The sequence below is a fragment of the Oratosquilla oratoria genome, chromosome 7 (assembly GCF_046742065.1).
Source record: "Oratosquilla oratoria isolate Oo_2021 chromosome 7, ASM4674206v1, whole genome shotgun sequence".
In the NCBI taxonomy this organism is placed as follows: Eukaryota; Metazoa; Arthropoda; class Malacostraca; order Stomatopoda; family Squillidae; genus Oratosquilla; species Oratosquilla oratoria.
Genome location: NC_134783.1, coordinates 40493326 through 40519849, shown reverse-complemented (window position 1 = coordinate 40519849; position 26524 = coordinate 40493326). Strand labels below are relative to the sequence as shown.

General features: G+C 43.4%; 1 protein-coding gene across 3 annotated transcripts in view; it reads left to right on the top strand.

Moving 5' to 3' along the window:
• shn (zinc finger protein schnurri) overlaps positions 1 to 26524 on the top strand; it is a 102174-nt gene that overhangs the window by 55171 nt on the left and 20479 nt on the right. For 2 of the 3 annotated variants that reach the window (XM_076188061.1, XM_076188059.1), the window contains exons 2-3: positions 14931 to 15471; positions 26042 to 26096. The gene's annotated coding sequence lies outside the window, so the exon portion shown is untranslated. The remainder of the gene's footprint in view (positions 1 to 14930; positions 15472 to 26041; positions 26097 to 26524) is intronic. The other variant, XM_076188060.1, reaches the window with a different exon arrangement.

Genomic DNA, 26524 nt, shown 5'->3' with positions numbered 1-26524 from the left:
GGTCAGTCCAGCTGTTGGCACTGCGGGGCCACTTTCGGGAGGAATGAGGGCGCGCGCCCGAGGGGCATACCTCTCTCCCTCCCTCCCTCACTTCCCTTCCCTTCCCTCTGCCAGTGTACCTGTCTGCCATCCTGTCTGTCCGTTCGACTCGTTTGGCTTGTATACTTTTCCTTAGCTATTTAATTTATTCATTTATTTTATATTTTGGCTATATTGTGTGGCATTGCTAGTTGACGCTGCTACTATAATGTTTAGAATTACTGATTCCTCATAAATGTATTTTATTGCATTTTGGTTTGTGTTTATTTATTTGTATTTGTTTGTTTATTTAGCTGGGATTTGAATGTGCAACCTACATAAAACGTCTCGGGAAGTGTGCGAGTCTCGCATTATCCTAGTCGCGGATTCGAATCCCGCACGTCTCCCCGATTTCCAGCAGTAACTACCTGTCCCCACCCCCAACAGTCCTTAACGCGCATATCAAAGTAGAAAGATAACAACTTTGGCTGCAGCTACGCGCCTCCAGGCGTATGTTCCTCATCTCCACTGTTTTCAGCTTCTCACCTAATACGATGAACAGTGGATCATAAAGTTTCGATATTTTATTACCTGTAATAGTTATAAAACATTTTATGTGTGTGCATGTGTGTGTGTGTGTGTGTGTGTGCGTGTGTGTGTGTGTAGTCTGACTCTCAGGAATGATTCTTCTGGTGCCTTCTTATCTTCCTTGGGCCCTCCAAGTAGGGAAACTAAGAACTGCATAGCTGTATGGGACCATATCTCTAACGAAACCTGCCGACGCAAGCCGGATCTATGATCCGAGGGAGTAGGTCTGCCTCATCACGCCTGCCTTGTAGTTGCCCTCTATATCATCTTTATGGCGCTGAGTCGCTGCTGGCGCGACCTTGCCAGCGTGACTCGAGCGCCCCCCCTCCTTCGACCTTGCCTGTGCCCCCACCCCAACACGTCACACACACACACACACACACACACACACACACACACACACACACACACACACACACACACACACACACACACACACACACACACACACACACACACACACACTCACTCACTCACTCCCCCCACCCGGCTCTAAAAACCATTCCTTTCTCCCTTTGCCAACGAAGATGGAGTAACCCACCTTCTCCTACATCTTGTTCTCGTTTATTTTTGTTAATTTTTCTTGTTGATCTTGTACATGGCGTTGTAAGTTGCCGTGAAACGGGCATCTGTAAAGAACTCACTCTTGAGCATTGCAGTTGATTGTTGTTGTACTAACAACTATAACATATCAACCGGACAGAAAATTTTCACAGGTGCAACTGTATACGACAACGTCGGTAGCATTGTCAGCATCACACTTGGCTCATTATCAATGCACTCAGGTGAATGACGACAACCATCTTTCGTCAACTAAAGCTTATTTAGCACTGTCCTTTCCCAACTGGAAAATATGTAATGTACACCAAAGATTCACTGAATATCGCTCTTATGGGGGGAAATATTCAGGAAAAGTAAATCAATTAATTTCCGACTAGCTATAGAAATCGTGTACAGTTGATTCAACACTCAACAAACAGTTTCTATGGGATTGAAGAATCCCTTGCATTTGTATGCAGTGTTGCCAAGTCTAGATAGTTTTATGAATTGGAAGTATTTACTCATGGTAGTATAACGGTTTAAAACGAATAAGTATTTAGATGTTCACATTAGCAATCAGGACAGTTATTGAATTTGCTTGAGCGAAAATGGTGTTGGGCGGCAGGAGGGACGGAGTCAAATGAGATAGGATATGCATTGTGTTTTCCCGGAAAGTGTCGACTGTAGGTTTCCAACCGGCTCTAACGAACTTGGAAGCGTCAGACTGATTAATTATTCGCAGTTTTTCTTTTCTTGAATCACCTGAGTGCTCAGGGTCTGTCGTGCGAGGACATTTATGCTCTACGAATTTGAACATTTGTGTATAAGACTCATGCTTGAGCCTTCACTGCATCCATCACCATCGCCTAAAAGACAACATTATCAACAACGTCACCGTCACTGCCGCTCAGCCATCACAACTTCACCAACTCCTCCTGTACCTACCCTCGGTGTGCTATTTATAGTTATTCTTTTCCTTGATTTATGTTCTGCCAGACGTGTGTTGCGGTGAGATCTGCGTGGATCTTGGACAGCAGTCGGAGGCTGATAGATATAAGCAGTGACTTTGCGTGCCGTATTTATGTGAAATCCACTGGTGTACTGGTAACGGTTTTGACGCACCTTAGTGGTTAGGCATGTATATACACATATATACACACATACATATATAATCATACTATCCTCACACAAGTGAACCGTCTACCAATCTACCCAACGATTGGCCGATCTATCTATGCAATTTCTAAATCCTTTCTGTACCGGGTGCCTCTAGTTTTATTCCGACTGTCGCCAAGCTATTTTATTCAACCCTTGATATACTTCCCCGGGTGACACTTATGTTTGTAGGGATGCCAGGTTCTTTTATCAATTTCCGTGGCACCCTCTTGGTACCAAAGGGATTACATGTTCTGGGTATTTGTGTGTGTGTACATGAACGTGAGCGTGTTCGTTTCAACCAGTGTTGAGGTAGATGCACTGACGTATTGTTAGGCAGAGGTGCCGGTTGAAGATATCTGAACAATAACCGTTACGTTATGCGTTATAGTATCTGGGACGAAGTATCCAACTCTTTCGTTAATTATATATTCACAAGTGTTATAATAATGTTCATGCTAATTTACAAAGGTGATGTTACTAATGATGCTAGTGATGCTAATGTATAGCGCGAAGGTGCGTTCGTTTGTATGCTCGTGTTGTGTGTGTATACGGTGTTGCGGGTATTGTTTTACGATGGTTCTGTTACAGATATTTATATCTCTTTCAGCTTGTTGTGGGGATTTCTTAAGTGCTGCTTACGTAGAACTATGGAGATAATGTGCGGATTATGTAGGAAATTGAATGATACGGGCTGAGTAAAGACTACAAGTTATTAACCATTTTGCAACGCCGGGGGGGGGGGCTTCCTTGAGTGAGTAAAAACGCCTGTCACGTCTTCGAGACAACATTAGTATCAAATACAGTATACTTTAGTTTAATTTAAATGTCTATCGAAGCCATTTAGCTTGCAGCTTAGTGAATAGAGTTATATTCTGCAAGGAGTGGAACTCTAGGTCTTCATATTAGGTTTAGGTGAAAAGGTTAATGTGTTGTATTGCATACCAGTTGGTTATTTTGTTTGATATAATTGCCTGTATGTGTGATTGCTGTTTAATGGTCATTGTTATCTATTGTATAGAGTAATGTTGCGTTGTTAACAGACTCGTCATTGAGTAATTGGGAACATAATTTTATTTAGTCATTAAAAAGCCCCCTAAAATAAAAGTAATAATGATAAGTGGAATAGAATATGAATAATTAGTTGCAAGGTAGAATGTACTGGGTCAGTCAATGAAAGACGCAGGAGAATGTAATGAATAATGCAAACCTGGAAGAGAAAGTTGACAAGACAACGATGACAGAAATAATACTGTCGGTAAGTGTTATGGATTTCATAATGAGAAGTCGTAGAACAATGTTCGGAACTGAACAAAGATACAAGAGGTGTTGCAGTAGTCTTTATTGTTTTTAATCTCATGATTTCTGTGTATTATGACGACAAAGTAGTGGAAGGCATAGATCTCCTCGGGTTTTTATATCTCCCTCTTGAATAAACCCTTTCTCGTCCAGGGGATAGGTGAAAGGATGGATAGGGGTCATCAGGAACCTAGGAAGTGACAAGCAAGTGTGGCGAGGAAGGCTGAATCATCGAAAGAGACCACGCCTTGGTTATGTGTTCGTGGATAGAAAGTTAGCGGAGAGGGTGTAAATGCGCCGAGAGGTGTTACTATTGGAAAGTCAGTTGCTGGCATCGTTGGGAATAAAGTTTGAGAAAAAATGTAAAACGTAAGTTGGAAAGGTACGTGGCAGATAAATATGAATTATGAATGTGGGAAAACTTGAGAGAAGTTGAGTCACAAAGGAATAATGTAGAAAATCGGTAAGTGGAAATAGAAATATATTTGCATTGAAAAACACGGATAAAGGGCGATAGGAAAAATATGAAGATTAAATGAACGAATGGTACAGTGACGAGTGAGGTGACAAAGAGGTGAAGAAAAAAGGGCAAGAATTGCTGAGGTACAAAAATATTGGCATGCGACTTGTGTTCCATGAGATGAAATAGAGCAGTTTTAACATAACTGATATTCTCACAGAGATTCATGATTGTCTTTGCTAGTCCCGTGGGCGTGCGAAAACACCGAGCCGTCAGAAACTGCCCTGTCCTTCACAAGTACGTCTTGGGGATTCCTCCAATCCCAAGGCCATTTACTTACCAACCGGTTCAAAGCCACAGACGACGCGGGCAGCAGCAGAGAAGCGGGAACAGCGCGGTCCGCCGTGACGTCACAGGATTGCCCACGCACCCGTCCATCCCATCCCCATCCACACCTCCCCTCGCTTGGCCTCGGGGCCCCTGTATCGGCTCCCAGGGATCCCAGGGACTAGTGACGCCATTCAGGGGGATTGGATGTAGTGAGTTGACGGCAGGGACTTGGGGAGAGTCGTCATGCATGTGTTTGGGGGAAGTCGAACCCACCAATTTGGGGTAATTTAGATTCCGTTTACGGAGAAGCGTGGTCGTTTTGTCTTCGCATCATTCTCGTGGGCAAGAGAAAAAAGAAAAATCCCGTTTCCACGAACTCGTCAGCAATGGATCGCTGGAAATTACTTGTTTTTTCTTCTTGTTCTTCATTGTTGTTCAATACCATCATATACTCCACCTTAGACCACCGTGTATCCCGTATTCCCACCTCCAATTTTACATTCTTAAGCAATGGTCATACGAATTAATCAGACTGCCATCCATACCGCTCAGTGTTGCCCTAACTTGAAACAAATAGCGCTACCGCCCTGCCATCTGGTGGCAGTTTGGAGTTTGGTCAACAAATAATAATGGCAGATACATAAAAGCTCGTAGAATTTACTTTCGTATAACCAGTCACGCATTTTGTTGCTATTTTTTTAAGTGCGATTTTTTTATTTATTTACGATACATGTATCAATTAGTTATTTCTCACGAAAAAAGGCTTTCAATTGTTGCATGTCACCACGTGAACAGTTGTATTGATTTATATATATAATCAGTTTACCAAATCCAAAAACATTAAAATACGTTTGAAAGAGTTTGAAATAAAAATAATTGTAAGGCCTAGAAAAGAATTAAAAAAATACACTGGTTCCTCTTCTTCCTCTACCTCTTCCACCTGTAGTGTTGTTATTCTCGTCTCGCTCGTTCTTTGCTCTCAATGTGCCTAGTTTCGTACACATCACCGATGCACTTTCTCCTTTTTTTTCCTCTCTCTCCGATGTCCGCTCGTAAACTGTCATCTACAACCTCCCCATCCCCATCCTCCATTCTGCTCGATACTACACTTTTTCTTTGCCACGACATACTCTACTCCCACTGCCCCACCCTATTTTTCCTCCACCATAGTACTCCCTTTCCCATTCAATACTCACCCTTTCTTTGGTCCACCCTATTTTTTTCTTCAACTCCTCCAATCTTACATTTCTTTCATTCCCGGCTTATTCCAGTGTACCCTGCTTGATCCACCACCAAGTCCCCTTTGCTTCACCTGCATTCTTCAGTAGCTCCATTTTCGTGAGTACGTTTTCTTTCCAGATTATTTTCTTCCAGCCCCACCCCTCACCCACCTCCTCCACCCTGCTCCTCCGCACCTTGTATATCATCGGGCTCCCAAAGCTAGGTCATGGTTTAAGCCAATTTAGTGATCAAGGTATGTGCAGTTTGTGCGTATGTATGGGTGCATGTGTGCGCGAGCGAGCGAGCGAGGGCTGGGTGGTGAACCGTGGCTGGTGTTACTCGTTACGCAATGAGGTCGAGGGAAGCAAGCGTCTTGCCCAGCATGAGACGAGGTAACCGAAAATAACCCAAACTGTTAAGTTCTCAGCAACGGTCACGAAGTTAGTAATACCCTCGTAGCGTTTGTGAACGGTGAGTGCCCTGTGTAGACGACACAAAGCCACGGACCCAGCGACCCGTGCAAGTCGCATTTTCACTACTGTAAAGGAAAGTAGCTGTTACATACTACATTTTGATTGGTTGTTACAAGTTTTGCATGTGTGTGTGTGTGTGCGCGCGCGCTCGTGCTCGTCCTTGTCCGCGTCTCCTTAAGCATCAATTATGTCTCCCACAAATACTTACAATGCACTATGGGCTCTTACCTGATTTGCATCGAATCTCATTTTTGGCATTGCCATAGAATTATTAGGTCTTCATAATAATAAAAAAAAAGCATCGAGTTACTCTGCAATCTCCCCTAATCAAATTGATAACAGCTTAATATGGGATTTGCGCGTAACTGTATTGATTTTAACTCTCCAAAGATAGCACATGGAATCAAAAACTGAACTTCCTCGATACAATAGTGATTTTTGTCGTGAGTTCTGCTATTTCAGTATTTCCCGCCTCGTTTTTCCCACAGAGAGCTGATACGATTAGAGGGGGAAGACCCAGAAATAATTGGATGTGATTTCAGCAGAACGTGCTATACTCGTAGTTGTACTAAACCTTGTGTGTATGTGTGCGTGTATATATATATATATATATATATATATATATATATATATATATATATATATATATATTATCAACCACAATGCACTTTAATTCTAAGCCACCAACATTGGGTGTCCCGATGGAGGCAACATGCAGAAATCGAAACGTGGTACGACCAAGGACTCGAACCTGGTGAGCGCGGCTTACCAGGTTCGAGTCCTTGGTCCTTTAGTAAAGCCATTTCTTTTATCCATGGATGGTGGATATCTTTTCTCTCTCAAACCTCGTTAAGGTCTAGGTTACCTAAAGGTTCTCATAATTTCCTTCGTTTTCTCTTCATTATGGATGTTATTCCAAAAGTGACACCCGATATTGATGGCTTAGAATTAAAGTGCATTGTGTTTGATAAAAAGGTATCGCTATTCACTGGGACACTTTCAGTGTTGTACACACACACACACACACACACACACACACACACACACACACACACACACACACGGTGGCGGATTGGTAAGGCACTGGCCTCACAAGCCGGAGAACCGGGGTTCGATTCCCCGGCCGGGCGGAGACAAGTTGGGTTTGTCTCCTTTCACGTGTAGCCCCTGTTCACCTAGCAGCGAGTAGGTACGGGACGTTAGTCAAGGAGTTGTGACCTTGCATTCCCGGTGTGTGGAGTGTGAGTGGTCTCAGACCTACCCAGAGATCTGGTAATAATGAGCTCTGAGCTCACTGCCGTAGGGTGGTGTCTGGCTGTCTCGAAAAGAGGCTGCAGCAGATCCGAGGTGAACACACACACACACACACACATATATATATATATATATTTATATATATATATATATATATATATATATATATATATATATATATATATATATATACATATACAGTATATTATTTGCCGGCCAGGTTAGGGCAAGGTGGGCAAGACAGGGCAGGTCAGGTGGGATGCCGACATTGACGTCACCGGGGGGCTCCCGGTGATTCCCGACCGGACGGCTCCAAGGATCTGCGAGATAGAAGTCTTGCTTTTGTTGGTGGATGTCGCAATGGTGATGGTGTAAGGTGGTGTAGGGGTGTACGTTGTGGTTATTGTGTTGGTGGGAGGGAGAGAAAGTATTTAAGAAATATGAAAGACAATTTTGGTGAGGAAACTTTAGGTAAAGTCCATTTTCTCCCGTGACTTTTCCAGGACACATGCTGGGGACTAGTCTTGGTATTTACGGTGATATGGTGGATTTCACAATAGCTGAAGGTTGTAGTTGAATGTTACCTGGGCACGATTGTTGTTGCCCTCCCTTGGCTTGCAACACCATGACACCTGTGGTAGGTTGCAAAAGTTGCAAAGTCTTGACATGGTCATGTCCCCCTCCCTTGCATCTTGCAGTAGCCTTCATATCTCCATTGCATAGAAGGACCTCTGTTTATTTTGGTCCACCGTATATCGTAGGATGACCTCACACTTGTACGTCGTCCACCTCTCAACGCATGCCCCTTTTATTGCTCTCAATCCCTCTTTTTTCCATCACCATACTTGTATTGAAAATTTTCATAATGTCATCCCTCACAACTACTCCCATTCCACTGTTTTCTGCCTCCATTTTATCCCACCATAAAATTCCCCGTATTTCACCACCTCAACTACACCTTCCGTCACCAGTCGTCCTTCAGTGTCTTTCTCATACATCCGTACTCCATCGTATACTTGTCCTCTATGTATTGTCATCCAGTACTTCCTGTGCCACATTCTGCTTCCCCATACCTCTGTTGTCCCTTTGTTTCGTCTCTCTCTCTCTCTCTCTCTCTCTCTCTCTCTCTCTCTCTCTCTCTCTCTCTCTCTCACACACACACACACACACACACACTTCATTCACCATGCACCCCTACACACCCTCCATTTCCTCCCACAACACTTACATCACACTCCATTAAATTTTGCATAGTATCCGGTCACCTCGCACTCTCCTTCCTTCTCATAGTTGCGGTTGCATACTATGTTCCTTCTAGTTTTCTCTCCCACGTTGACATGCACGAGTTGTCCACCTGTTTGTGTGGAGCGTGGTCTGTTCCGCTTCACCAAGCAGCCTCGCCGTTCAGCCTGTTTTACGACAGTAGCAGGGACGGTGACGGTTATTGCCCCTCCCCCCTTCCACCGCCCAGTCGCCCCCACCATGCGGCAGGACGTAACAGTAGCTGCTTCCTACCCAGAGCACGCACTCTTCGTTCTGCGCTTATGCATGGCAAGAGAAGGGTCAGGCCACGTCAGTAGATGTTAGAAGCGGTTATGGAGCGCATGTAACAAACTAAGGTCACAGGGATATAAATTTCGGCAATAGAACGCAAGATAGCATGGATCCAGTGTAAAGAAGTGCGGGGACCAGACATAAACGAAGTCTAATTGACACGTCATTGGTCTATCACCCTAATAAACAGTTGGCATCATGTGCACAGAATGTGTTGTCGACAGTGCGACAACGGCTGCAGCAGCGACAACAACAGACAACAAGAAATAGCGACGGCAACAATAAAGTCGACATACCAGGAACGACACAGATGAATAAAGGCGACAAGAACGACGACGGTGAGAATGGCGACGACGATAAGAATCCTACAAAGGCGACGGCAAACTCCCAAATTGACGCGATGGAGTCACGAAGCGGGAACATTATATGTCGTAGGACAGTTGTAGACAGGCCATAAATGCTGTGATACCAGTCATAGCATGATTTCATAAAATGATAATAATAGCGCGTCGCCTCACGGCAAGAGTCAACCCAACGGGTTGTAGGAAATCGTCAGCCAATGTAGTATCGTAATCGTGTAGTATCAGCCAATGAGAGCTGGCGTCAGAACGCCGACGGTTATCCAACGATGAAACCGTGGAGGACCGAGATGAAATTACTGAAACATTCCGAATAAACAAAAGTTGCCGAGACGGCATTGCACAAGACTTTCAGCAGATAAATGAAAGAAACACACACACACACACGCACACACACACACACACACACACACACACACATACACAGTTGGTAGTAGGGGAAAAGAATGTCACACTCAAAAAGGAGAGTCGTTTGCGAACTAAAACAGGCAGAGGTCGACATAGAACGTTATGGCAAGACTAAGTGGCATGAGAGTAAATACACACAGTATCAGAAAAAAGTCTCGCGTTCGAGAACATAACAAAATACATGTTGCAGTCCACATATTGATCCCCACCAAAGACCAGAACGATTCAATGAGCCGTGCAGTGTTAGAGAGAAGGATGGGGGTTAAGGGAGGGAGGAAGCGAGGAAAGGAATTATAAACGTTTTAGACGCATAGCCTGAAGGAATGCCTTTTACTTTTCCCTCAGGCTATGAGCAAACTTTATTATTCACTTAGTAGGTATCCTCCGGATTGAGGCGGTAAATTCTGCATATAAAAAAAATCCTTTGGCCCGTTTGCATATTTTAATATATTTTGATATACCGGTTATAACTGAATTGTGAGCGTCGCTTGGATAACGCTTATCAGGAACGTACTTGAATGATATACATCACTATGGGCATAGAACTGTACACACCACGATAACCACGTGACAGAACGCGCGTCATGTCGCTCACGACCTGACGTTCTTTGACAGTGCGACCCTGCTTGACCCGACCTAACCTAAACCAGTGCAATTATGTAATTACGCACCACGGGTGACTACCCACGCTGTATATATATATCGGTTCCCGCCGCATGTAAAATCAGTTCACTCACCAAAACTTCTTTCTCTTCACCACAGTAGTATCGCTACGGACCATGTTGCGTAGCGTAATATTGTCAGGACGACAGTTACAAACATCTAAATGTGTCTATTACTTATCATTACATTTGCACAAATGTGCGTAACAGGAAACCTAAACACGAAAAAATATAAAGACGTAGAACGAAAAACACAAATTATATATATATATAAAAAAGACGGCGATTTAGGGACAACGCAGGGACGCAAGGAGGGCGTCGTGGTAACGGCCACAATGCGACTAAGTACATCAGCAGAGCGGAGAAAAGAGCAAAGGGCCCCAGCGCAATCGCAGCGGGTGCTTCCATACCATAGCAACAGGTGATCAGACTTGGCAACGAGGGCTCTCCATGTAGGGTCGAGCCCGCCCAGTACCAGAATGACGAAACCGCAATACCCAAGCAGCGTTATGCAAATAGACTAATTATAGCTCTGAAACCCTGGCATGTCTCCCTCTTCCCACTCCTCTCGAGAACACAACACAATGCATCATCAAACCAGCATAAATAAAAAGCAACAAAGTAGCAAGAAATCCATCGGTATACTCAACATAATCTAGTACTGATAACACTAAAGCTAGGTTCATACGAGCTATGTTAAGGCACAGAGTTCCAAGTTTCCTGGCGGCTATTTCCCGCTTTGCTGTTCGTGTGAACCGCGCCTTTGCAACACAAATATCTATAAGTCCCGCTTGGTCAGGCGTAAGTCCTGATCGGTTTCACAAGAACACACAAGGATACAACTGGACGACACTGCAAAATCAAAAGAAAACCGATAGTGAGAATCATATAATAATAATTAGTTTGGCATGGTCTTAATATTAGAAAATTTTGATTGCATCAATGTGGTGTACTACTGCATTTACTCGTACTTTCGAAATATATATTTTTTTCGTGCTAGGTGTTATTTAATCAAAACAGTGACCAACTTTACATTGTTGTTTTTGACAAGCACTGTGTGAAATCACAATTTTGCTTAGAATAGAGCACTGGTCTGAACAAAATATCGATCGATCAGGACCTTGTTAAAGCCCCCTCCTCAGCTGAATAAAGTTGTTTGGCATTAGTATTTCAGAGGAGCAGCGTACATGAGTGGCAAGTTATCGTTGGTCATTTTATATATCTTTTTAGTTTGTGTTTTTCGTCGGTAGTAATCAGCTCCTCTGCCCTTGGGGGATTGTTGCATCGAAAAGTAGCACATGAGAAGTGCGTCAATAGGAAGAACTAATAATGAGAGAATATATATATATATATATATATATATATATATATATATATATATACATATATATAACTGAAGTCATGATATGGGTGAAGTTTTTTTTTCTGTGATTTCTGAAATTTCGCGAGTGAAGTGGAGCGTTTACAGAAAGGACCTCTCGGGAATCGCATGCACCTTGTTGCCATCAGCAGTTGTGACTAGAGACCGAAAAGACGATCACATCTGATTTTGACAGTCACTGAAGTACACCCAACAATGAATACCAAATATGAAGAGCTCGATGCTGCTATGAAACCACAACACCAGATACAGCACCTCACAGCCACGTCACTCCACGTGACGTCACGTTTCTCCCAGAGTAACGTCCGGCGAATAAACCGTAACCGTCGTGCATGACGTCATCCTTTTTAAAAACTACATTTCATCCTCGTGCTCATTCATGCACTTTCGACCACCCACTCTCATACTCGGAACACCTACTCTCGTGCTCCCTCTCACTTTGTCATCACACACCCTCACAGCATCCACACCCACACCCACACAAGGGACGACGTGAGATAGTCATGTGGGATAAGCTACGCATTTGATATCACATTACAGGAACGGGCATAGATGTAGGCTCCCGCGTAACAAAGGAACAAACACACTTCTAAGTCTACGTCACAAAGGGCATGAAGTAACATGAGAACGCAATTAGGAAAACGTAACCTAAACACGTGACGAGCGACACTGTGTGACGTTGGCTCGCGTGACAGCCACTGGTGGGGAGGGGGGCAAGAACATAGCGTGACAATTAGGCAGGAATCTTCGACATGAAGACATGGCGAGGGTCGTAGGGGTGAGGATGGGAAGAGGGAGTGGTCCCTGTTACTAAATTTCCACGAGTTAAGACGTGTCCTCCTTCAGTCTCTCTCTCTGCTTCAATTTTAAATCCAATTTCAGTTTCTCACATTGATCTTCACCCCCAAACGCCCTCACTACGTCCCCAACCCCATCTCGTACCTTACTCCTCCCAACCTATCCGTTTTCTCCATCTCAGTTCTCATCTTGACCACCCTCCTCCCCTTCACCTGTTCTGCATCCCACCTCCTATTCCATCTCCCCTCCCAGAATGGGGAAGGAAATTTAGTCATTTTTAGGTGTACCTTATGGACCAGAATCACATAGCAGGGGAAACTAATCATTCCCCACCTTTGACTCCGCCACTGCGACGCAGTATTATCCTACGAATTACAATTCGCCCCCTTTTTTCCCCTTTGCAAGCGTAAATTCTTCATGCTCATTGTCCTGAGACCAACCTCTGCCTTTGTCCCCATTCAGTCTTGCTCTACCACTCTGTGCGTCACAGCTCTCCCTTGCTCCCTCTCCTCGTCTACCCCAGGATACCCTGTTCCAGACTAATTCTGCCTCGCTCTCGCTCCCTACTCACGTCTGTCTTCCCCCATTGACTTGCCCCCCACCTTCTCTTCCTCCTCCTCCACCATTGGCGCCCCTTCACAACATTTTTTTCCCTCTCTTGTATTGAATCACTTTTATCGCCGATAACCCCATTCCCCCTCCCCGTTCCCGGCCCCATCCATCCTTTGCCTCTCCCTTCCCTCCCCCTCTCCTCCACCCTCTCTCGACTCCACTCTTCTGGGCAGCAGCAGCAACAGCAACAGCAACCCCGCCACCTTTGCAGCGGCCTTCCATTGCATTCATGCTGCATTCCACATTTTTTGGGCTTTCTTCTGGAGCTGACTGTGTGTGTGCGTCAATGTGGATAAATTCACTATTACCTTGGATCACGTGCTGAACATGCGATCTACTTTTTATCTAGATGAGAGCTCGGGGCTCTTATGTATTGACCGACCTCTGGATCAGTGCTGTAACCTTTCGCACGCGTGCACACAAGATGCTTTTGCTCAAGGGGGAAAGTAACGGCTTTCAGTATTAGTGACTTTCAAGCCCTGGGTGGGACTCACTGTCGTCTCTGCGTTGTTGCAATTGTTCCTTGCATTCTCTTAAAGTAACCAGTTTGAGAACCCGTCATTCCGTGAGACTATCTAGTGTTTCCAGCCATGTTTGTGTCACTCAACACTGTTTCTGTCTTGCTTCTTCAAGAGTCATTACCCATGGTGGATACAGACAGAAAGCTTTTATTAATTAATTCAGCTAGTATATATATATATATATATATATATATATATATATATATATATGTGTGTGTGTGTGTGTGTGTGTGTGTGTGTGTGTGTGTGTGAGAGAGAGAGAGAGAGAGAGAGAGAGAGAGAGAGAGAGAGAGAGAATGCGTCGAGTGTGACAGCGATGGCGTGGGAGCAAAAGAGCAGGTGGTGCGGGTAGTAGGGAGGGGTAGGCATGTGGTTGAAAAAAAGAAGAACAGATTTGCGAAAGGAAGATATGAAAAGGGTACAAGTTAGGAGAGGTGTACATGTGTTTTGGGGGGTGCTCATACAGGAATGTACTGTATGTTCTGTCAGCCTCACGATGCATATGCGCGTACTTACATATTTGTATGTATCAATTAAGATTAACCTTGTTTTGCGTAATTACTGGGTGCATGCATACAAGAACGGTTAGGGATATGTGTGGGTACGCTTTACCCTAAAATAAATTGGGCAAGGTAGGTAGGCAGGCTAGCAGGCAGTGAGGGAGGGGTGGGGTGGGGGGTTGGCATGGGAGATGGGTCAGGGTGCTGGGCAGGATGCCAGGAAGGGGGTTGGGACGATGGAAGAGGGGGGGGGGTGATGGCACTAACAAAATAAGCGTGTGTCCTGGCGCATGTGTTTGTGTGTGTGTGCGTGCGTGCATTGTTGCATTCCATCGTTTTGTAGTTCAAGTGTAGCAAGCGCGAGTAATGAGAATGTGGGTGTGGGCGTAGGTGGGTATTTGTGCTTACCTGCATGTGTCACGGCCTGTTTGTGCGGATTCTCTTTTTCTCTCTCTCCTTTGTAAAATGATCCGTTTGGGTCGGGCTGCTGCGGCCAGGCAAGTAGACGGGAAAGAACGAGATACGGGAGTCTGAACAATTGTGCATTTGAGACTGATTTTTCAACTTCGGGTCGGGGAGAAGGGAGATAACCTGCAGGTAGACAGTCAGGTAGTTTCCTTCGTCAGGAAGTTAGGCAGGCAGCCGTAGTCAGTGTCCATCTGTCTTCTTTGTTTACGGGTATAAGTGGAAAGGGGAAGGGGGCATGGTGCCAAGCTCCTTCTTGTAACTGTTTAGTATTTTCGTCCCTCGGCAGCTCGCAGAGGCAGACATTGTTGACATGTCGTTTGGCCTTGCAGATGTGACGGCAGGGGGCAGCCAGAAACGTCTGCGTGGCTGCTGGAGCTCCTCGTCCACCACCGCCTTCGCCACTGTCGTCACCTCCAGTTCCTCTCCTCTCCCGACCCCCTCACACTCTCACACTTCCCTCCACGCCCTGGTACAAGCACTTTTCCTCCTCAGATCTAATTGACCAGCCACCATTGTAAACATTCGACACCTTGGTATACCTTTTTAAAGTCCCCCCTTTCCTCCACCTCTTTCTCAACCTTGAGCACTTCCGTCGTCTGCCACCTACTACGTCTCTCCCTATCCTCCTCCTCCTCCTCTGCCGCCAAATTTACCCCCTGCTGACGTCACCACTACTGCCATCTCCAGCACAACAACCACCACCTCCAAGTGACCCAGCACGACCCTAAACCTTACCTTCCACAGTCGTCACAGTCTGTTCTACCCGTCTCATTGTCACTGCACACTCAGGTCACCCTGTCGTCATCCTTGCCGTTGTCAGCAAGACCTCTCCTCACCCTCCAAGCTCCACATAAGATCAAGGAAACCCTCGTAAGTACTTGTGTGTTGATGGCCAAGGTTAGGCGGTGCTTGGGTAGGTCGAGTTGAATGGTTGGAGTGGAAGAAGAATGAGGTGTTGTAACACGATGTCCACGAGCCGCTCCAAGTTGCATAAATGGACATGCAGAATGACACCTACATATTGAAGGCGACTCGGAACTAATTAGCGAGTCAGGGAAATATACTGAAGGGGGGGGGTTGTGCATTGAATCATTGGTGACGTGGCCACATGGATGCTACTACCACGTAGTGTGTAGAAAAGGAACATTACAAACAAGCATAAAGTTTGGCATTAGGACATTAAGAACAAGTAGACGGAATTGTATTATGGTGTCAGAAGAAAGATGTGTTGATCTTCATGGAAAGACGGGAAGCAGACTCCGAGATGGAAGAAAGAACCGTGGTTCGTTAGGTTTTTGTTTCGTTTTTTTTTTTTTTTTCATTTATTAACGGAGCTCAGTAGGATGGTAGAATAATTATTTTAAATTGTATATTTATTGTTATCGAACCTCCACCCCGATCATGATAAGTAAAAAGCAATGGGAAAATATAACGGAGATGACAGCACTCACAAGGCCAGTGGTAATCTTTTTCCACAAGTTTTTGTCACTTTCCTGTTTACATAAACGCCCCCCCCCCTCTCACGGGCAGCTGAGATATGAAAGGCCAAGAGAAAATTGCCTTCGGAAAGTACACAATACAAAGTTTTTATCTGCCAAGGAGAGCCTTTGACGGACTGAGAACAGAGGATAAAAAAAGAAAAAAAATGTAAGAGGAAATTGGACCGTGAAGGAGTGAACCAGATATTTAGTAGTAAGAATGATCATGTAAAAAAAAAAAAAAAAAAAAAAAAAAAAAAAAAATATATATATATATATATATATATATATATATATATATATATTGAGATGTTAGGAGTAGATGCGGAAGGAAGGCAGACTGGAAAGTAAAGGAAAGGTGGGAGAATGAACACGTTTAGAAAAATGAGAACCTAGGATGATGTAACTATGACAGAACTAGTGAGGTTTGGAGTGAGTGTAAAGGACTAAAGACAAAAAGGCGAGAACAGAAGGTCGATTGGGTGAAGTTGGGAGGGGGTGTTGTAGCCCGTAACACCTGCTAAGAAAAGAGAGGGATCAGTTGTTTTTTTTCCCAGATGTCTTGAGTTTTATTGAGAGTTTTTAGCCAACCTTGCATTGTAAAACCTGGGATCTCTCTATTGTGTGCTGGTGTTGGGTACGGTCTTTAATGTCAGTGGGAAACTGATAAAAGTACAGTATTTTTTTTTATCAACGTCTTTGGTAACGACCACCAGTGGAACAATGCAACGGTCATTCTGGTTACCTGGGGGCCGCGGATCACCTGGAGGAAGGTCAGAGGCTAGAAACTGATTGATATTGAGGTTAAAAAAGAGCCCTTAACGACTTACATTTGTGTGTGACAAGTCCCCTTTTCTCGTCATAATAGTGTGACTGATTAATTTTAATCTGGTATCGAATATGTGGAATTATTTGCTATTATTTTCCACCCGACGAAGTTTTTTAACCACCTGATGACTAGGTATTCCTTTGGGTTAGATATACTCCGTAGACAACTATGATATGAATCTCCCAGCGGGGGTGCTCTCCCTACTTTATGTTGATTAAAATCGACTGGCGCCAGCTTTGATAAAAGTAAAAGAAAACGCCGCAAAAAGGTTAGCCCATTATCTGTTGCCTCGTCAGCGGTCTTTAACCAGGCATTACATCACTAGACAGTAATGGCGTCATGTTATGTTTTCATTATGTTGAGGATTGTGTATAAATCGAATTACATAAACTCAGTGTGACTTCACACTGGGACCAATGGCGGGTGTCAGCTAGCGGTGACCCTACGAGACGTACGTCAGAGAGCATTTTCACCCCGCCCATCTACTAATCCCGTCAGCATCCTCGCCTCCCCCTGAAGGTAGAGACCCAAGGAGCTGACACTCTGTCTCCTGACTTCGGTTGTATTTCCTCCACCGTTTCACACGAGAGCTGATAACTAACGACGGGTCCTTTTCCTAATGGCTTGTGGTAGCAGTACAACACTATTTCTACACAGCGTCTTTGCGGGATCGTTGTTGCCAAAACAGGTGTAGAAGGCATTGGTGATGCGCCTACAGTCTTGGTCTTTGATAGCAAGACGATAATATACATGTGACAATAATTGGCACGGAATTAGTTCCATCACTGCAGTAACAGTACACGAGTGGTCGTGCTGTGATTAATTGTGCTTGGGGATACTGCGTGTTTAGTGGCGTCGTCTACCCCAGCACGCGCGAAGCAGCATGCGGGCGGTCCAGACATGTGGCAAAGTCTTCATCTTCACCGTGCATTGCTGCGTCATGGCTATTTCACAAGGTGAAGCTGCCGAGTTGAATAAGATTATACAGATTTATTTATTTGGATGAATGCAAATGTGTTGTTTGATGAATGAGTGTATTCGTGATCATCCAAGTGGATAGTGATGTCAAATGGATTTTTACATGCGCATCACTACGATATGTTGCATGGCAGGGAGGGTACTGTCGACCCACGGTGATTCAAGATTTGCGATAATTCGGCAATTTTGTGTTCGATGATTCTGTATCATCCCGAGATATTGAGGTAAGGTCGAAATTATTACGGGATGCCTTAGAAATTAGGAAAAGTAGCGAAATATCGAAATTATTATTTTAGGGAGATAAAGCAATGATTTATTATTTGTGTCACATTTTGAAAATACTTTTACACATCGGGTCTTTCTCACATTACTCGGGACATGAAATCGCCGACATAAAGTGAAATTATATTTTAGAAAACACTTCATTGTTAAAAAGCATTACAAAAATACTACCAAAGTAATCAAAACTCCCATACTATCACTATTATTAATGCCACTCGCTTAATTTATACAGTGTAATTATTTACATAAAAAGGGGAAGAACGTTTAAATTTATTTTCCAATATTTATTGTTAATAATGTATGTAAATATTAAGAGAAGCCGCCCAGCCTGCTGTCATCACAGCGCCCCTGCCAACTCCACCCAACCTTCCCTTCACGTGCCTTCCCATAAAAAAAAAAAAAAAAAAAAAATATATATATATATATATATATATATATATATATATATATATATCGGCTCGTCTAGTATTCTGACTCCAATATAATTAATGGAACTTATTAAGTTCACACAATAAAATATTAACAATATACAGTAGTAATATAACTTAATTCAAAACGTGGGCCAAAAATCTTGACTCATGTTGACTCTTAAACCCTGAAGGATAATTCTCAACGGAATTTACACATTTGTTTTATGAAGGCAGATGCGCAGAGAGGAATGAATACTTAAAAAAATGGGGATAATTCGGAAAAAGGTATCAGCATAACGTTTTTATGGGGTTTCAGGTATTCCCCCGCAGTGGAGAGCGTTGGTCAGAAACCAGACACTTGCAACCGTGTCGGTCGAGCGTCTAGGCCCAGGTGCATAGCAGGTGGGCCGGTGTGTGTAGGCTGGAGATGGGAGGGGAGGAGAGGGATGGTACCTTGGCGTAGAACGCGGCGACATGACGTAAGCACCCGCGCGCACGCAGAGGTCTAATTTTGAGTGACAAAACCGACAGCGCACACGCACAGCCCAGTGCTGGCGAGTGAGAGGATTATGTTGGGGAGAGGCGTAGTGGGGGTAGAGGGAGTAAGGAGACACGAGAGTACTTACGCGGTGTCCCCCGTGAGTAGGCGGCGGTGACGTACTGACACCGGCTTGGCGGAGTTGTTCAATTCCCCCATCCCCCACCTCTCGTGAGATGAGGGTCACACCACAGGCTTTCCTCCTCCCCCACCCCCTCTCTACGCGTCAACATGTAGAGTCGCCTGACACTTGTTCAGCTCAGCCGTGAAGTGTATTCCTAATTTTGTACTATTCTGGTCGCTGCTAAATGGATTTGTAAGTATGAAGGGTAGTCGTGAGGTACTCAGCCAGGCATTTATTCAAGGTCCTTTTGGCTCGCAATAGTGTATCGTTACCAAGTCAGTATGGTGGAATTGTTCACACTGGTTTTGTGTTTCATTCACAACCACGGCCATTTTAACGCGCTCGACACTCCACATATCTTAGTTATGCAGTGGACCATATCTACCGAGCACAACAGTATATTATAGTGGAAGGAGTTAATTTGATATACATATATTCGATATTATCCAGTATTATGTATTTTTGTGTGCATTAGCTGCGTTTGCGTGCGTGTGTGCATTGGTTCCTTCTGCGTGCGTTTATGCATTGCGTTTGCGTGCGTTTATGCATTGGCTGCGTTTGCGTGCGTTTATGCATTGGCTGCGTTTGCGTGCGTGTGTGTATTGGCTGCCTTTGCGTGCGTGTGTGCATCGGCTGCGTTTGCGTGTGTGTATGCATTGACTGTTTACGTGTGTATTGGCTGCGTTTTCGTGCGTGTGTGCATCAGCTGTGTATGCTTGTAAGCCAGGGATTCTAGTGAGCTACCCAGACGATCTCTGAGCAGCATAGCGTTCTAAGTCTCTGCCTCAGGAGAGATCAGTCCTCCGCCCTTCGATAATCAGCTTCGAAGGAGGGCGGCGAGTGGCATGAGACGAGAGAGGAAAGCCTTGCTTCATGAAACACTTGGTGTGGGGGATGCGGCGAGCGACAACAGGTGGGCTCGGAGGTCGGGCGAGAAGGGTGGGGGTAGGGTAGTGGGGGTATCTGGCGAGGCGATGCACGCACAAAGAACAGACAGCTCGGCAGGTGCGGCTGTCGAAGGGAACCTGCACACTGTGCCTGCCCACATGTGTGTTGCTATTTATAGTTGCCACCTCTGTGCTCACGATACGACATGCACTCGCATAGAGATGCTACACGATCCAAACTACTCGTCGTTTTCGCGCTTTCGCGTTTTCAGGGTCATTGCAAGATAATAAAAAGAGGTAGGGGGTACCCAAGTACGCGAATTCCTTTCAAGTCAGCCCAAGTTAGTGTGTGGCGTTTTCTATTTATTCCGAATGCAGCCAGGCGATTATATTCATCTGCAAAGGACATTTTTGGGGGAGCGAAAAGGGGAGTAGGGGTCCAAGGGGGCGGATGCATCAACACGTTCGAAAACGTTAGGACACCCGTTTGGTCAAGATATTGAGATCGATCACGAGTGAAATATTTAAAAAAGTTGAAGGGAGATGTTCGTATTGTTTTGTAGAAGTTATTATCAATATGTTATCATTATTTGTGACAGCCTAACCCAACATAACCCTAACCTGTCTTAACCTAACTTCGCTCTTGCCAAACAGTGGCTCCCTAGAGAGTATCAGCTGTCTTTTATTTATATTTATTCTGTTGTGATTATTGGTGTTATTTTTGTATTTGTTTGGGTGTTTATCTCTGTTATTTTTTGGAGACAGGTAAAGGAAGATGAGGGGTTTCCCTGCCCACGTCTTCCCATTTATTTATTTATACGTTGATTGTTGTGATGCATGAGGTGGAATGGGCGGGGGGATGGTGGGTGAGGTAGTATGTGTGAGCAAATTTTGACGCAACCCGAAGGGATTTCTCCCCGTCTTCTCCTTTATGTATAGGGGGGGGGACGGAGAGGGGGGTCGCCGATTTAATGAAGCGGCCTTGCTGTGGATGTGCTGTGTCTTGCGACACTGCTTCTCACCCAGGGCAGTGGACAGGGTGCAGGGATGACCCGTCATCCGGAAGGTGCTAAGATGAGAGGGAGGGTGGAAGGATGTGGAGTGTATTTAGGGATGGAATGGGTGGGAGTGATTTTATGCCTTTTCCTTTTTGGCTACCTCCCTTGTAAGGGGGAAAAAGCCTTGGTATATGTATGTATGTATGTAATTTACTTATTTGCAATATGGCATCCCATGGGTTAATCCCAGTAGACATAGGCACCAGGGTAATCTCACGCAGTGCACTGTGATATCTTGATGGCTCTTCCTTCTGTTGCACCACAGAAGATGAGGTTTCAAAACTTAACATTAAAGCTTCTAGAGTTGTGTTTAGTGTTCTATGCTTTTCATCAAGTATCGTTATAGGTACATGGTTTTTATGAAGTGGGGCAAAATCAGCAGATTGCCTTCAGAGCATAAGTACAGTAGTCCTTATGGGGTGACCTTGATTGTGCCTCCACTGCAAGTGTCATCTTGCTTGCTGTCCAGGTACTTCCCCCTACCTCCTTTGTGGCAGATTGATAGAAAATGAGATAAATATATGTCCAGATTTTATGTGGCAGTAAACTCTCTTAGCAACTATGAGAAAAAGATATATTTTCTCTCATTTGTTTTGAATGGATGAGTAAGGGGGGGTCATGATATGCTGAAACAATGAGGCTAAACCAGCTGTGGCTGTTGGACCCTGCTGTGAAAGAGCTGTGCCATGCTGCATTTGTTTTGACCCATGCAGTGTGAGAGGGGCAGGGCAACCCATACCCTAAAGTGCTGATATGGGAGGGATAGGACTGATTAGTTTATGATGTAGGGGTGTGCACTCTGCCAAATCCCTTATAAAGGGGATGGGGCCAGTACACAGATGGCCTATATATATATATACACACACACACACACACAAAATTGATAAGTAGAATTGAAAAAATAGGAGGAATTCAAGGCAAACTGTTGGAATGGGTGAAGGATTTCTTAACTGGGAGAAAAATGAGAGTGGTCATTAGAGACAAAAATTCAAAATGGGAAGATGTGAAAAGTGGCATCACACAAGGCTCTGTTTTGGCTCCTTTAATGTTTGCCATATACATAAATGATATGGATGAAAGAGTAAATTGTTACATGAACTTTTTGCTGATGCCAAACTACCCAAGAGAGTAAGAACAGAAGAAGATTGCAGATTGCTGCAAGATGACCTGGGTAAAATATGGGAATGGAGTCGGAGATATGAGATGAACTTTAACATAAAAAAAATGTAGCATAATGAAATTTGGAAAAAGTAAAAATAGAGTTTTGGGACAATATAAAATTGGAAACAAAGAAGTCAAAAAAAGAGAGGGACCTAGGAGTAAACATCTCAAGTGACTTGACACCTGACAAACCTGTAAATTATTTGGAGAGACCTACAACTTATTAAGATCAATGAAAGTGGCCTTCGACTACATTGATGAGGAGATGGTTAAAAAAATAATTGTTACACTGATAAGACTGAAATTAGAATATGCTGTATCAATGTGGGCACCTAGCACAAAAAAGAACATAAGAAAATTAGAAAGAATCCAAAGAGCAGTGACAAAAATGGCACCCACACTGTCAAATCTGACATATGAACAAAGATTGGAGAAATTACAGTTGTCAACACTAGAACAGAGAAGGAAAAGAGGCGATTTGTTGACCATTTTCAGAATTATGAAAGGGATGGAAGTTCTCGATAGAGACGACTTATTAAAGTGGGACAGAAGAGAAACGAGGACACAAAAAGAAACTAAAGAAAGACAGTTACAGAAGAGACCTGAAAAAAATAGCTTTCCACATAGAGTGCGATGTCTGGAACAAACTGAACAGAGAAACAGTGAATGCCAGAACTATACATGATTTTAAGAGCAAACTGGATGTGTGTAGATACAAAAATGGGTGACTACGAGCATAGCTCTCATCCCGTAAAATACAACTAGGTAAATAAACAAACAAACACACACACACACACACACACACACACACACACACACACACGCACACACTTGGAGAAATTAAGACAAGAGGGAGTTGAATACACTGAGGAAATGGAAATGGCGGAAATTATGAACAAACATTTTAAATCAGTGTTTACAAGGGAGAACATACAACCTGAAGAGAACGAATGGAAAGAGAAAGTCCCCCCTATGGAAGAAATAGAAGTAACAAAGAATGAAATATTAACACACTTGAGTAATCTTGATGTCAGAAAATTGCATGGACCAGATGAAATAGCAAACTGGATACTGAAAGAATGCAGGAATGAACTGGCAGACAAAATACATAGCATACTAAACAGTTCCTTGAAAGAAGGAAAAGTTCCAGAAGATTGGAAAAAAGCAAATATAGTACCTATATATAAAGGAGGAAATAAAGAAGAACCTACCAACTATAGACCAGTCTCTCTAACAAGTACAATAGCAAAAATTTGTGAAAGAATTATCAAAAGTAGATGGGTAAAATATTTAGAAAAAAACAAAGTGTTAAATCCAAGGCAATTTGGATTCAGACAAGGACGATCATGTGTCACCAATTTAATATGTTTCTATTCAAGGCTAATAGATATAATACAAGAAAGAGATGGATGGGCGGACTGTGCATTTCTAGACCTAAAGAAAGCTTTTGACAAAGTACCACATAAGAAGTTGCTTAAGAAATTAGAAACTGAAGGAGGAATACAGGGAAAACTACTAAATTGGATGGAAGACTTTTTACAAGAAAGAAAAATGAGAGTAGTGATAAGAGACCAGCACTCAAAATGGGATGAAGTAATAAGCGGTGTTCCGCAGGGAACAGTTCTGGCCCCAATAATGTTTGCTATATATATTAATGATATGGATGAAGGAATTGAAAGCTATATGAGCTTCTTTGCAGATGATGCAAAACTACTGAAAAGAGTGAAAACTGAAGAAGATTGTGAATCACTAGAGATCTAAATAAAGTACAGGAATGGAGTAGGAAGTGGGAGATGGAGTTCAATACAAAAAAGTGTAGTATAATGGAATTTGGAAAAAGCAAAAACAGAATAACAGGAGCATATAAATTGGAAGAAGAAGGAATAAAAAAAGTAGAAAATGAGAAGGACCTGGGAGTCATTGTTATGAATAATATGTCACCTGAGAAACATATAAATAAGATTTTTGGAGAAACTTATAATTTAATAAGAACAATCAAAGTTGCATTTACATACCTGGATGAAGAAATGGTGAAGAAAATCCTAATCACCCTGATAAGACCAAGATTGGAATATGCAGCAACGATATGGTCACCAAGTACAAAAAAATGTATAAAAAAACTTGAAAGAATACAAAGAGCAATTACAAAATTGGCACCAACACTCTCAAAACTATCATATGAAGAGAGACTAGAAAAACTTGAACTACAGACACTAGAGCAAAGAAGAGAGAGAGGAGATTTGATAGCTATTTACAGAATCATGAAAGGCATAGAAATTACTGATAGAGAGAATCTGATAAAATGGGATGACAGAAATACAAGAGGACACGGAAAGAAAATAAAAAAAGACAGCTATAGAAGAGATTTGAAAAAGAACAGCTTTCCTCACAGAGTAATAGACAGTTGGAACAAGTTAGATGAGACAGTGGTGTGTGCAAAAACAATACATGAATTTAAAAATAGTTTAGATAAAATGAGATATGAAGACGGGACCCCACGAGCATAGCTCCCCTTCCCGTAAAATACAACTAGGTAAATACAACTAGGTAAATACACGTGTCTCTCCCTCCCTCCCTCTCTTCATGTGGTTGGAGGGAGTAGGACATATTGTCTTGTTTGATAATTTCACATGAAGTATGGAATGAAATTGAAAGCCATAAGAACATAGTTTAATATTTTTGCCAGACCAGATGTTCTATAGCATATGAAAATATGAAATTATGTTCTGTATGGGGCAGAAACATGGAACATAAGAGAGGAAGAGAGAAGGAGTTTGAATGTGTTTGAGATGAGGTGTCTGAGAAGTATGATGGGGGTTACTAGGCTAGATAGAGTGAGAAATGAGGAGGTGAGGAGGACAACGGGGGTGGAAAGGGAGTTGGGAGATAGGGTTGATGAAAGAGTATTAGGATGGTTTGGACACATGGAAAGAATGAGTGAAGAAAGACTAGTAAAAGAGGTGTGGAAGGCAGATGTGGAGGGAGTGAACATGAGGGGGCATCCTTGGATGAGATGGATGGATGAGGTGAAGGGGGCTTTGGGGAAGAGGGTAATGTCTGTTGAGGAAGGACGGGAGAGGACAGAAGACAGGGGTGAATGGAGAATGGTTGTATATGGATGATGTTGTGATAGCATGAGGTGGAATGGGGGGTGAGGTGTATGTGTGAGCAAAGTTTGACGCAGCCCGAAGGGATTTCTCCCCGTCCTCTCATTTTATGCAATGGGGGGACGGAGAGGGGGGGGGTCGCCGATTTAATGAAGCGGCCTTGCTGTGGATGTGCTGTGTCTTGCGACACTGCCTCTGACCCAGGGCAGTGGACAAGGTGCAGGGATGACCCGTCATTCAGGAGGTGCTAAGATAAGAGGGAGGGTGGAGGGGTGTGGAGTGTATTCAGGGATGGAATGGGTGGGAAGGATTTTATGCCTTTTTCTTTTTGGCTACCCCCCTTGTAAGGGGGAAAAAGCCTTGGTATATGTATGTATGTATGTATGTATGTTCTGATATTTTAAGTAACTTATTAAACAATATTTAAATGTACATATACCTTCAGTTGGAATTTTTATTTTCCAAGTTGCTGAAATGATTGAGTATCACATTTAAACAAGGCTTCAGTCTAAACAAAGTTATATTCCTGTAGTAGAATGTATAATTGACATTTATGGACTCTAATACCTATTAATTTTCCTTTTCCAGGTGGAAACCCTTTAGGATGCGTGTGCTTGTTGACACCTGCACTTTCACCAACAAAGTGAGTATTACTTCTACTAGCACTACTACTATAACTAATGCTACTACAAATTTTTACCTGAAGTTTCACTGAGTAACAACAGCTCTATGGCTAGTAATGGTCCTTGGGTCCTCCTGTTGAAAAAATTCTGAATTCTTGTATTGTGAATGACTCTGTGACCAGCTTATAGTAGTAGGAGTGCAGTTGCCTTTCATCAATGTTTCTTGTAAAAAAGAAGGTAGAGGAAATACTAGTTGCTAGTTATCCACTCTCTTTGTGTGAAAAGATGGAGGAAATACTGTTGAAGTTGAAAGAAACCCTTGGTCTAAACTGGAGACTACACATTTGCCCTTCAGGGCTGCACTTCCATTTGGAGATGATGATGTTGATGGGTTATGAAAACAGGCAGCAGGGAGATTATTTTATCTGACATTCATTTCACAGAACTA